Source organism: Callorhinchus milii, unplaced genomic scaffold (genome assembly GCF_018977255.1).
Source record: "Callorhinchus milii isolate IMCB2004 unplaced genomic scaffold, IMCB_Cmil_1.0 Scaffold3, whole genome shotgun sequence".
Lineage (NCBI taxonomy): Eukaryota > Metazoa > Chordata > Chondrichthyes > Chimaeriformes > Callorhinchidae > Callorhinchus > Callorhinchus milii.
This window is the reverse complement of record NW_024704744.1, coordinates 39348732-39359734: the sequence shown is the minus strand read 5'-3', so window position 1 is coordinate 39359734 and position 11003 is coordinate 39348732.

Sequence of the window (11003 nt, the reverse complement as noted above, 5' to 3'; positions counted from 1 at the left end):
ACATTGCAATCGCTGAATATCGAAATCTAAAAGTGACCCATATTGATGTTTACTTTTTTTTATTGATTTCCACCAAACTATTCATAACGCATTGAATTTGATGTCACTGTATTATGTTTTGTTAACTTCTGCTTATGATCCCATTTGTATTTGTTGGATATAGCAATAATGGCATACTCTATGAAGCTCAACTGTGGCACATTCAAGTTTTAAATGACTCCTACATTTGCCAATGTTTTGACTCCTTTAAGTGAATTGGTCATTCACCTCGTGGCTATTTGTGGGATCTTGCTGGCACAAATGGCTGCAACATTTGCTGGTTAAAACAGTCATTACACTTGTCAATAATTACATGTAAAGGTGCCTTGATATGTTTCAGCGATATAAGGCACTATAAATTGCAAGTTGCTTCCACTGTGTTATACCTATGACTGATTTTGAGAGTGTCTCAAAAGAGTCATTGAATTAATGCTTCCAAAGAGCCATTGATCAGGTAGAGTGAAACTCCTATGGGGTTTGAAGAAGCTCACTAAAGATTTTACATTGACTCCAGTGCCACACTGATGGCATTCTTCTCTTGTCTCTGGTTCCATGCCACTAAACATTCATGCTTTAATTTTCATAGTCCAATTAAATTAGCTTAGCCCTGCCTTATTGGCACCCAGCAATTGTACTTCTCTGTTGAGTGAATGAACTCCTGTTTATATTCAGTCTTGTTGCTAGCAGGGGTCTGCATATTCACTAACATTGAACCTTTTGTTCTATACTTCACTCTTAGCTTTTACAATGCTAAACAAGTAAAGCAGCTTTTATTAACCAGAAACATTTGCTTTAAATCTGTCAATAGATTACCACACTTTGACCCTCTGTACAAAGTAATTTGCTTTTCCATTTGAGAGATCATTCTCCCTATAACATAAAGCACAAACAAACTGATATTGTTATTTGGAAGCTTACATTATGTTATATCTACTAAATAACCGAAGGAAGGCAATCTCACCTGCTGTCATTGACATTATTCTTTGGCTTTTCTTATGATGTTCATTTAATGTATTTGTGCAAATATTATTTGAAAATAAGAGTGAGAGATTCTTTGAATCACTAAATGTAGGGACACTAACGATTTATGCTAACAAAGGCAGATAAGATGCTGTTAAGATACAGTCATTTACACTCAGGTTGTCTTTTAGCCAAGAAAAATCACTGAAAAATCTGAATTTTGGAGAGAATCCTAAAATTTAATTTGCATTTCAGAAGTCTTAAGTGCAGCAATTTCCAGGTTGTGAACACAATACAAATTTACATTTGTAAAGCACTTTTCATACCTGGAAGACATCCCAAGGTGCTTAAATTGCTTAATAATAATAATTCTTGTGTTTGATATAGCGCTTTTCATATCTTCCCGACGTCTCAAAGCGCTTCACAGAATAGATTCTAAAGTGAATTGACCGTATATTTATGGGCAAAATATATTGCTTTTACAACCCAATGTTCCTGTAGAAAGATGAAGAACAATAGGTTTACACTAGAGTTAAAGTTAGGTGGAAATAGAACGAGGACAAATGGATTAATGTTTATGAAGCCATTTATGTTAACCATCAATTGAGTATAAACGTCTGCCATTAAAGAAATCATTCTCTTTTATTAAGCAGATGCTAATATTAAATGCTGAATAGGTTTCATTTCAACATTTGGTTTACGATCCAGACAAATTCAAAAACAACATTCGCACATTATTAATCTTTCATGTTGTGAAATATATGGTGCGCTATGTGTTAAGATAAGGTTGAAGCAAACACTAACTCAGGAAGGAGAACTTTGGTCTGAGCTGATGACACTATTTGGGAACAACAACAACAATTTGCACTTTTGTAACACCTTTCGTATGGGAGAATGTTTCTTTTGATATTGGAACCCTTTTCATATTCCCTCCCCTGGTCCTGCTACATTATGTTGTCCTTAAAGCCAGTTTTAACTGCTTTTTAACTCTCTACCCCATCCTCGCTCCCTCCCTTCCCTTCCCTCCCCTCACCCTGACCATTTCCCCCCTGCTCGGGTCCTGACCCAACTGTACAGCGCCTTGGAACGTCCTCCCGACGTGAAAGGTGCTCAATAAATGGAATCTTGTTGTTGTTGTTCTTGAGTGCTACCAAAGGAGTCTGTCTGACACCTAATTCAGTTGGTTTCTGTTTTGGGGACAATGAAATACTGATTTTCGACATTAAATTACTGTTAAAGTTTTACTCATTTTATGTTTCACCTACAAAATACACAATAACTAAACTTTACAATAAATCTTATGAGGCACTTTTGAGACTTCCAATGTAAAAGGTGCCACATCAAATGAAAGGATTCTGGCGATTATTAATAAATCAGGACTATACTGTTGTTAAATCCAGTCTTGGAACATGATTTCCACAGTTATTAAAAAGAATCAGCTGCCAAGTTAAGACTGAAATCGAGAATTTTCTACATAGCAAAAAAACATAATGGCCAGCCATAATACTTAGTTATTAGTCCAGCCATTGACTATAAAAAAAATTAACACTTCCAGCAATTATTTATCGTGATAGATCACAGGAATGGTCCCTATCCCCTACTCTGGGAAATGCTACCAGAAATGACTTGAGCACTATCTTCAATGTATCACAAGCGGCAGTCTGATATTTCTCCATGGCTACTCATTACAGAATGATTGTTTACGCAAACAATCAACTATTTGCTCCATAATAATAATGATAATCCTTGCATTTGATATAGCGCTTTTCACGTTGGGAGGACGTCCCAAAGCGCTTCACAGAACACACTGTAAAGTGAATTGACTGTATATTTGAGGGCGAACGCGGCAGCCAATTGCGCACAGCAATGTCCCACAAACAGTCGTAGATTGAAAATGACCAATTTATTATTGTTTTGGGTTTTGGAGGGATTATTATTAGGCGTGTGGAGTAAGGAAACTTGCCCAAGGTTTCGCCCTGACCTGCCTGGAATTGAACTCAGGTCTCTCGCTTGCAAAGCGAGTGCTCTAACCACTGAGCTATAGGACTCCATAGATAAAACTAATTAAGCTTTAGTGAATGAACAGGAATGCGATCAACAGTCACAAGATATTTCAAATATATAAATTTCAAAGAATATGTGCATCACCTCCTTCCCAATTTCTGGGTTCAGTAACTATGAAAAACACCTTTGTTATTTAGATTACCTTGCAGTTCCCAATGGGTGCACCACTATTCTGTTCTTAACAGCTACAAGGATTTTGCAAGGTCCTCACAATGGGAAACGGAAGCCACACAGATCCAGGCATTCTCATTTCATGCATTCAAAGTGCAAGATCATTCCCTGCTTCAGTTGGTGATTGCTGCTGTTTACCAGAAATTGCCACAGTGCTCCGTTTCCTGCAAAATTGCAGGAAGTACCTGAAAACTTACTTAAATGTGGATGCTTAGAAAACAAAGTGTATGTAAATGAGGCAAAACCTGATAGAAACAAGTGTTAAGTGCAACACATATATTGTGCCCTCCTGCTTGGCTCCCATCTGTGCCTTCTCACCTCAGGTGCTGACAGCATCAATCTTCATGGACGCACACTCCATCTTTGCCCACAAAATATACAGTCAATTCACTTTACAGTATATTCTGTGAAGCGCTTTGAGACGTCTCAAAGATGTGATAAGTGCTATATTAAATGCAAGGATTATTATTATTATTATTATTATTATTATTATTATTATCTTGCAGAGCCAGTCCCAAACAACAGTGACTTGTTTGAGTTCCACCTGATGTTCAAACCCCAGATTTATGCATTTACTCATTCAGCTTTCCCTCACCTCATTTGTGGCAGTGCACAATAAAACAAATTGGAAAGAATTTAAATAGGCACTTGCATTTTTATAGCATCTTATCAAATCAGAATGACTTAAAGCAATTTAAAAGCTATCACTATCATGTACCGTGCCTGTTTTGTTGGCAAATGTACCGGCAAGGACCCCAAAACAGCCGTGAGATGAATGATCAATTAATTTGAGGAACTGTTAGCCAGAGCATCTGGAAAAATTCCCTTCTCCTTTGAATTTTATCATGGGATTATTATTGATTGTTGGCATCAAGTCTCCAATTGAAAATATTGCCCTTGTCGCCAGATGCAGTGAGCACTATGTAGGTGGTCTCCTGATGGTTGTGGAGACAGCACCTCTGGAACCGAAGAATAGATTCATTCTTGCTGTTCCGAATGCAGGTTGCCATGTTTTATGCTCACTGGCTGGCTCACCGATTAAGATAGCTCTTATAAGTTAAAGCAGGGAATTTGCCCTCAGTGACCTGTATGCACAATGCCTAGTTATTGGAAAGTGCTGCAGGCAGTTAAGCCCATCATCCTCGCCCATGTCCACTCACTTCCTATTCCCCAGGGGATAGACTTTAAGACTCCCATTTTTATCTTATATGCCTTCACTGCTTTTTGGTGCAGGTGAAGATATCAGTAGTCATCTGGAGTTTATGGAACTAGGGAGGATTAGGTTGGGAAGGTCTAGTCTCGAGGCAACAAAAATTGAATGGTGGCTTCAGAGGTGGTGTGAGATAGGGATGTGGGCAGACAATATAATACTGATAATCCTTGCATTTGAAACAGTACCTTATCACGTCACCAGCACTTCTCAAAGCACTTCACATGAATTACTGTGACTTGGAATGACTATATATTTGTAGGTGAACTTGGCAGTGAATTTGTGCATGACAATGTCCAATAAACAGCCATGAAGTGAATGACCAATTTTATGGGGGAAGAGGGGGTTATAATCTAAGTAACCGTAGTTATTGGATTATAATAAGCCCGCCACGGTCTTGCTCCCCCCTACCTTTCCAACCTCCTAACCCTCTACCATTCTGTTCGCTCCCTCCACTCAGCGGGCTCCAGCCGGCTTCATATCCCCCGCCTTGCTCGCCCCACTATTGGCGGGCGGCCCTTCTGCCACTCTGCACCCTCACTACCTCCCTCGCCACCTTCAAGACCCACTTCAAGACCCTCTTCTTCAACTATGCTTTCAGTTTCCCTGCTTCCCTCCCTGCCCTCCACCCTCTCCCACCCCAACCCCGAGCTCGGGTCCGTAACTCTGTCTGTCCAGCGCCTTGTGACGTCCTCCCGCCATGAAAGGCGCTATACAAATGTAATTTTATTGCTGTTGTTGTTGTATAATAATAATCCAACAACTAAGGAATATTATTATTAACATGCAGACAGGACTTTTAGTTTAATGTCTCATCAAAACTATGACAGCTCCAAAATGGATTGTCAGCCAAGGCTGTGAGCTTAAATTTCTGAGTGAGGCTGACATACGGCGAAGATAATGAAAAGCAAGGATTAAATGTGGCAGAGGATTGAACCAAATGCCAAAGTTGAATACTGTTGAAGGGGTCAGAACCTCAAGTGAGGAGGCATTAGCAGGAGCTGAGAAGGATGGCTTCCATGTACAGTAAGGTGCCATTGATCCATTGCATATCTTAAATTAATGAGTTTATTAAAGCAGGAGTTAACAAAGTATGTACACAAAGCTGCGGGGCCAAGTACTACTTCTGTTCAACCAATGTTGACTTGACATACCACTGAGGTATTAAGAGGTAATTCTCAATTTCACACATTGATGGTAACCTGACATGAACCACACTGTGTAATTCACTATCCTATTTTGACACGTGATTCCATGGTGACAAAGGTTTGATAATTTATCGACTGAAACTTGCAGCTCACAGTCACATCATTCTGCCTGCTTTGTGAGGTTAGTCGACCAAAACAGGATAATGTCTAGAAGAGACAGATGGGTGACCCTGCAGCTATATCAGACTAATGGGATCCAGCTCAGGCAAAACAAACATGATGGATGAGACATTATCACTAGTTAAAACAGCCTCCTCCACAAATGTTCTGTGATCACAATATCGCTACTTATGACTAAGCAACTCAACTGCACCAAAATGATTTGTTGTATTACATGCCCTGAGTCAGCCATGGCACTTTAAGCATGTCAAAACACTTCAAACAGTGGGAAAATAAATCATCAAGAAGGGAATGAAATGCACTACAATGCTTTTTTTTATATAAATAAAATACTTTTGTTTGCTAAAATAAATTAATTTGCACTTACAATGGATGAAAGTTGGGCCAAGGGAAAAGAAATAATGAAATGGTTGAAAGACTGAGACACATCAGCAGGAAAAGGTTGAAAAGTGAAATAAAATGAAGCAGATTATATTGTAATTGAATGATACCAGCAATCATGCACTCTGATAAATATAAAAGTGAACTAGGCGATTCGTGATTTGATAATTAATATTGGTGGTAGGTATAATTAGAACAAGAATATGCAGGCATTTTTGTCCCTTCCCACTTCCATTCTCACTTTGCACTCCCCACTCCGCAGAGGTAATGGGAAAAAGTTCCACCTGAAACGATATGAAGACAGAGTAAGTTTGGGCTCAGGTGAAGTTTCAGGCCTTTTACTTTACAATTCACCAAGATCACATATGCTTAGAATTGTAAAGGGCAAATTCAGGGCAGACACCAGGAGATTTTTCCTTACCTAGAGGGCAACTCATGACTGAAACAGGTTGCCAGGAAGGGTGGTTAGGGCCAGGAAATTGGACATAATTAAAATACAGCTTGATACTGTAATGGGATGATGGTAGAATGGGTATTCTGCAGAAATGAGATCAGATGAACCGAAGGACCTTCTTCAAACTGGTATTTTATACCCAATGCTTTAGTGATTAGAGTCAGGAGGACAAAACAGTATCCCATTTATATTAACACATTTAAAATACACACTTCTCGAAATAAATTTAAAATATTTAATGGACACAAGCATATATTTTGACAATACCCCAAAGCCTTAAGTTAAATCGGAGTTGTAATACATAAAATGCTGGCACTTATGGTTGTGAGCAGAGGAGAGAGCTGATCCACTTGTTTGTTACAAGTGCCTTCCAAGGTGTAACCCTGCTGCCTGATCAAACACCTAGCGTTTTATCCCCTTGCGAGTGTAATCTCACACTCACACATTACACAGTCATGCAAATGATAAATTTCCATGTAAATCAGGCCTCTTTCAGACAACAAGATCCTTTAACAGTTCCTGCTACCTGTGAGGTGCAAACGACTGAAACAATATCATGAAAAACAAAGGGCAACATTCCAACAGACAGCAGTCTCCATTCAAACAAGTTTGCAGGTTCCCTGGTCATTATGTCACCCCGCCACATCCCAAACCAAGCTTAATAATAATAATCCTTGCATTTGATATAGTGCCTTATCACATCGTTGAGACATCTCAAAGCGCTTCACAGAATATACTGTAAAGTGGATTGACTGTATTTTGTGATCAAATTTACAATCTTGTGATCTTATGATACAAGACCTTGTTTGAGGCAGAGAAGTTGTGCTGTAGTAATATTCCTATTGGCTTAGATGTAAGGATTGTATTAATACTGTGAAGATCTATTATTATTGACTTCTGTGCTTCTATTATAATGCAAATCTCCTTGTTGATGATGCCAGCAACATCTGTCCCTGAAGGAAATTCAGCCCATTACATAAATGAATACCTGCAGATAGTCAGTACACAAAGCATTGACAAAACCGTGTCCTGTCTTAGACATTCATATCTGTAGCCTATTACATATGACACCTTAAAAAAATCCTCCTTTTTATACCATCATTGGCAATCTGTTCTTTCACAGTTTTACGGTTTTATTAAACAAGTGACACTAAGATTCCCACTGGGGATTTTTTTACAGTCCATTATGATTTCATTAGTGCTCTTTACCATTAGTCATTCAAATAGAACGCAGACCACAATTCCCCACTCGGCTACAATGAGAATTGTGTCACGTCATAAAAGAATGAACCATGTAGTGTGAGCTTGTTGTATATTGCTGTATATTTACTGCATTTTCTGCTATGGTTGTCCTAGGAGAATACGGCTGATGTGATGAAAGGTATATAGTCTTGTAAAGAGGGTATAAGTAACCTGAACTTTTCAGGCATGGGTTGTTCTCTAGTTTCGAAATATGTATTTCATATAGACATCCAGTTACACCTCAAACAGACTCTGCTAATAGCTCCAGCTCACCAGTGCTGCCTTCTCACTGTGAGTGCATTCCAATCCACAAACAACAAAGCATGTGATGTGCAAAATAATTAACATTCAGGTCCAGTTTGCCATATTTCTGATTGTAGTATTCCTCAAAAAAGAATTTAGTGGGAAGAAATTCTGTCTGGGTCTAGATTTACTTTATTTATGTGGCATTTCTGAACTTGGCAAATGTTGACTTCAGTCATAACTTTCAAATTATTTTTACACAAAAGAAACTTACACAAAATTGGCTTCAAAACGAAGACTGAAGTCTCCAATTTGCAAAATTTCAGACACTCTGAAATATTAATAAACTACAGTAAATCTGGACCCAGGTGCAACTTCTTCCCCACGGTCTCTGGATAGGAATTCCTTTCCAGTAACCAGACTGACACATGGTAGTCTGCTTCTCAGTGATCTGCTTCGGCCACCCTCCTATCCTCCCCCTGCCCTCCACCCTCCCTGATCCCAACCCCCCATGCTTGCGTACAAATCCCTGACTGTCCAACCCCTTAGGACGTTCTCCTGACATGAAAGGCGCTTTACAAATGTAATTTTGTATTGTATTACTTCGGAGTGGAGTTTAAGCCAGTTGATAGGAATTTAACGGTTAAGGAATCCTGTTCAGAAACGCCACAAATGAGCCCCCTAATGCAGTTTGAAAGTCACGAATGGACCTTCCCAAGTCAGAAAACCACTTGTTTTTTTATTCCATCAGCCTGCCTACAGCAAAAAATGTACACAGCCAGGTTTGTAGCTCAGAAGTGCATGCAGTGCATTTTATGTAATCCTTTTATATACATTTGCAGGATTAATATGTACAGGATTTTCTGTGCCAGTAGATGTGATGCTTTGTTCAGCAACTCTATTATGCGGTTGTCTTGGCTATCATGAAATGTTTGATCTTGTCAGTGATAGCAGATCGCACCGATGACTGATATTTATCAATGTTTTCTTGAACTCTTAACAAAAACAATTGAAATTAAACTTTCCTTCATTTATTTCTGTTGCTACTTGCTTTATTCTGTGCAACGACAATGCTGAGTGCTTCCTGGTGGAAGTGATGGGACATTGCTTCCAGCAGTGATTTGTAGGAGGAAGCCTCTGTGCAAGGGTCATGGAAACAACGATCATTGTGAAGGCGCTCCAACACTCTCTGCTCTGTGTGACATGTAATTTGTGCTCATTAGATGAGACCTTGTTTGTTGATGGTTAAAGGATGCTGAAAGGTGTCTGGCAATCTTGAATAATTGTTTTTGCACTTAATTCGCATTCGGTCCATCACTTGCACATGATGTCAGTTTAATAATAATAATAATAATCCTTACATCTGATATAGAATGTTTGAACAACAACAACTTGTATCTATATAGCATCCTTCACAGGGAGTAGTGTTCCCGAGCGCTTTACAGTGGTGGAGTTTGACAATGAGGCACGGAGAGAGGGAGGGGGGAGGTGACAGTAAGCACGATCGAAAAGAAAGGTCTTTAGGTGGGATTTGAAGGTGGGGAGGGAGGGGCAAGGTTGAGGGATTGAGGGAGATAGTTCCAGAGTTTCGGGGCATTCTGGCTGAAGGCACGGCCACCAATGGTGGAGTGGAGGAGATGAGTGACAAACAGGAGGTCGGAGCCAGCCAAGCGGAGACAGCAGGTGGTAGAGTGGCAGGTAAGCAGCTCGGATAGGTAGAGAAATGCAAGGGCATGAAGGGATTTGAAAACAAGTGAGAGAATCTTGAAATTGAGGCGTTGATGATTGGGAGACAATGGATCCTGACAAGGACTGGTGTGATGAGGGAACGGGTGAGTATCGGGTGGCAGAGTTTTGAATTAATTGAATTTTGTGTATGGTGGAGTTGGGGAGACCAGCGAAGAGGGCATTAGAATAGTCCAGCTGAGAAGTAACAAAGGAGTGATTGAGGGTTTCAGCTGTGTTGGTTGTGAGGTACGAACAGAAGCGAGCAATGTGGCGGAGGTGGAAAAAAGCATTCCTGGTCAGGCAACGGATGTGGGGAACAAAGGAAAGCTGGGGATCGAATCTGCCGCCTAAGTTTCACATGGGTTCAGAGAGTCTGAGGGAGAGTCCAGGGAGGTTGAGAAGTTGAGATCCGCAGGAGAGAAGATGTTGACGAGAGCCAAAGAGTATGGCTTCTGTCTTGCTATCTTTCAGCTGACAAACAACACTGACGTGAATGACCAATTGTCCTAGTGTATTGTAGCATGGATTCCAACCGCGCCCCCCAGCCAGGCAGATATGGATGAAAACTCAACAGCAGCAGCAACACGACAAACTTGGAGGGGTGCAGTCACCAGGGCTCGCAGGTGCCTGGTGACCCTTTTACAGACTCAAGCACTCGTAATCCCCTCTCTCACCATTAGCTAACCTTGAGTATTATAACAGCAATAACACATGAGTGTTCTTACTCGTATATTTTGTAAAGAATTTGTGAAAGACGTTTAAAAATGAATTCATTGTCACTTTATAAATTCTGTTCTCAGTCTGTCAAAATAATAATCTGTTCACTGTTTGTGCAATTGCATCAATTTTACATTGCATAGTTCATCAAACAATACCGTGTGACCAGTGTAAATGCCATGCTTCAAAGTGTCTTATCACCGAAAAGGTGTTTTAGAGTTTATGTTGCAGTACTACAAAAAATCAGATTTTCTCAATTTGCACTTCACCAGCCAACACTCTGGCACCATTTCCAAAGGATACACGCTGTCAAAGTCGTCAAAGTAGATTTTAGTATTTACTCTTCCTTTTAGTATGTGAACAGCTAAAGACACTTTGTGTTAGTTAATTGGTAGGTCCTCTGTGCTCATAATAGTGCTCATTGAAACTCAATACAAAGTAAATCATCCTTCAATTAATCTTAAAG